This window comes from Saimiri boliviensis, chromosome 9, assembly GCF_048565385.1.
Source record: "Saimiri boliviensis isolate mSaiBol1 chromosome 9, mSaiBol1.pri, whole genome shotgun sequence".
NCBI lineage: Eukaryota > Metazoa > Chordata > Mammalia > Primates > Cebidae > Saimiri > Saimiri boliviensis.
The window spans coordinates 124513373-124516678 of NC_133457.1; positions in this window are offsets into that span (position 1 = coordinate 124513373).

The following is a 3306-nucleotide window of genomic DNA, read 5'->3' on the forward strand; positions in this document are numbered from 1 at the left end:
CTTCTTGTTGTTGCTTGTTTATTTTGTTTTGATTTTTTTGAGAAAGAGTCTCACCCTGTCGCCCAGGCTGGAATGCAGTGGCGTGATCTCTGCTCACTGCAATCTCCGCCTCCTGGGTTCAGCAATTCTCCTACCTCAGCCTCCTGAGTAGCTGGGATTACAGTGCCCATCACCACACCTGGCTAATTTCTGTGTTTTTAGTAGAGACAGTGTTTCACCATGTTGACCAGGTTGGTCTCGAACTCCTGGCCTCAAGTGATCCACCTGCCTCAGCCTCCCAAAGTGCTGGGATTACAGACATGAGCCACTGTGCTTGCTCTGAGGATGTGTTTAAGAATAATAAACAGGGCTAAGCAATCTGGCTCCTGAACTTAATAACAAAGCTATTTATTTTTTATTTATTTAAAATAAATTTATTTATTTAAAAGAAAAGGAAAAGAGACATCTCTCCATGCACACCTATTGAGAAAGGCCATGTGAGGGCACAGCAAGAAGGCTGCTGTCTGCAAGCCAGGAAGAGAGCCCTCAGCAGGGACCACGCTGGCGGGAACCTCAGTCTTGGACTTTCCAGCCTCCAGAACTCTGAGAAATAAGTTTCTGATTCTGACTTACATGTATCAAACTCTACTCCTCACCAGCTGCCTGCAAAAGACTTGTTATAGTTTCTTTTCCAAATGGAGTGAGGCCGCCTTGCCCCTGAACACTTGATACCTGCCTCCCTTGGTCCCCACCCTGGCTCAGTCTCACACTGCTGGGCTTCATTGAGACACCAAGATTTAGTGCCCTGTTGGCCTCTGACATCTCCCTTGCTTACTCCAAAGGTGAATCTCAGTTCAGTGAATCTCCTGGAAGCAGGTGTGTTCAGAGGAAGGCGCATGGCCCCAAGGCAACTCCTCCTCCAAGAAAGCCTCGTCTTTAGGAGACCTCTTCAGGGGAGGCTGGGCCTGGGCAGGCAGCAAACCCAGACTGAACCAGGTCAACACAGGTTGACCCAGGCCAGCTCAAGCTATACCAGGTCAGCCCAGGCCCAACCCAAGCTAAACCGGGTCAACAGGGGTCAACCCAGGCCAACTTATGCTAAACTAGGTCAACAGAAGTCAACCTAAGCCAAAGCAGGTCAACACAAGTCAACCCTGGCTAACCCAGCCCGTACTCTGTCCGTCCACCTTGGCTGGGCTTCAGCAGCATTCACCTCGACTCGGTGAAGGGGTAGCTATGTCCCACAGACTTGAGGAAGCCAGAGGTGCAGCCCAGGGTCTCTGAATGCTTTTGAAAGGTGCGCCTTTCCCAATTAAACACTGCCCATTAAAGGGTCTAATGGGGATCAGCGGCCAGGAGTTGCCAAAAAGGCCCTGCCAGGCTCAATGCAACAGCCCAGGCTCACTTCAATAGCTCAGGCTCACCCCAACAACCCAGGCTCACCCCGACAACCCAGGCTCACCCCTACAACCCAAGCTCACCCCAATAACCCAGGCTCACCCCAACAGCCCAGGCTCACCCCAACTGCCCAGGCTCACCCTAACTGCCCAGGCTCACCCCAACAACCCAGGCTCACCCCAACCGCCCAGGCTCACCCCAATAGCCCAGTCTCACCCCAACTGCCCAGGCTCACCCCAATAGACCAGGCTCACCCCAACAGCCCAGTCTCACCCCAACCGCCCAGGCTCACCCCAGTAGCCCAGTTTCACCCCAACCACCCAGGCTCACCCCAACAGCCCAGGCTCACCCCAACCGCCCAGGCTCACCCCAATAGACCAGGCTCACCCCAACCGCCCAGGCTCACCCCAACCACCCATGTCATCCCAACATACCAGGCTCACCCCAACAGCCCAGGCTCACCCCAACAGCCCAGGTCACCCCAACAGCCCAGGCTCGCCCCAACATGCCCAGGTCACCCCAACAGCTGGCTTATCTGACGGTACGTTGTGCTGCTGGCTCATTACGCTGCCAGCGACCTGACATCACTTTCAAACCACTGCTCTATTTCAATAATGATAAAGCCTCCTGGCCTCTGCAAAGGAAGTGTGAAGCCTCGCCACACGCAGGCAGAGCCAGGGAGGGGAGCAGTGTGGAGCTCAGCCTTGCGCTCCGGCACAGCTTCTGCTATCCCGCTGCATTTGCTCAGAGGGATGGGAAACCCAGAGGCTGCAAATGTGTTACTCACTTTCCACCCCCGTCAGTCATGATGAGGTTTTACATTATGGGATGTGAGTTTGGGGTGAATTCTTCAGGTTTCATATTTTGGCGAATGGGGGAAAATGCCTGTAGAGAACAGAGAACCCTGTGCATGGGTGTGTGTGTGTGTGTGTGTGCCCGTGCACGTGTGCCTGCACGTACATCTCACGGAAACAAATGTCACCATTAGCAATCCCCATTCATACCATCCTGTGAAGAATTTTCCGCAAATCTCTTGTGCGTGACGAGGAAAGGGGTGGGTGCTCCCGGTGAGAGGCGTGGCCCATCTCCCTCAGAGACACTTGCCTTCAGTAAACAGCAGTAACAGCAGTGATGATAGCCACTGATCTGAGTTGCGAAAACAATTATTTTACAAAGTTTGCAGGGAAAATCTGTGTGCCGTCATGTATTGTACAAACAAGAATATGCCACTCATTCTGTCATGGAAAAAGTACCTACTGTTGCACTGTCTGGGAAACAGGTTTTCAATAATAAACAAGATATCAGGACCCCCAAATCTCATGATGCTTCCCAGTTGCTATGGACCAACATCGGAGCACCCTTTCTAACCGCCTGCTGGCAACGTAAGTAGTGGCTTTGTGGTTATTTTCAGGCAAGAGCTGAGTATCAGCAAACTGCTGAGTATCCCCCCTGATAAACTGGGAGACTCACCTGGTGATGCGGCATCTCCACTGTCCCTCCCATCTGCACATAAGGGGTGGCCTCCTTGCTCTGTGACAGCTGACCTTGGCGAGCAGACCGGGCTCTCAGGCCTTCAAAAACACTGTCCCGGAGAGATGCAGCTCTGTTTCACAACCTTCCCCTTCCTCCCAGATGTGTGCATTCACTAATCACCTGCTCGAGACTGTTGCCTTTTCTTCCTATTTCAATAGCCTGAGCCTGTGCCTGGGTCAATTGGCTCCACGCCGTAGGTGGCGAGAACCGGCCGCACTTGAAAGCTGATCTCTGGTCTCCAAGCTTAGCTGGCTTTAATGGTGTTATCACTACACCTCCTCCACCTCATAGCATTAATTTCATTTATAGCAGAAGCAATAACTCATCCATTCAAGGCAGTTTGTCATGCATACCTGTAAACAGATTGAAAGTTTGCTGAAGCATGCCGGGCAAACA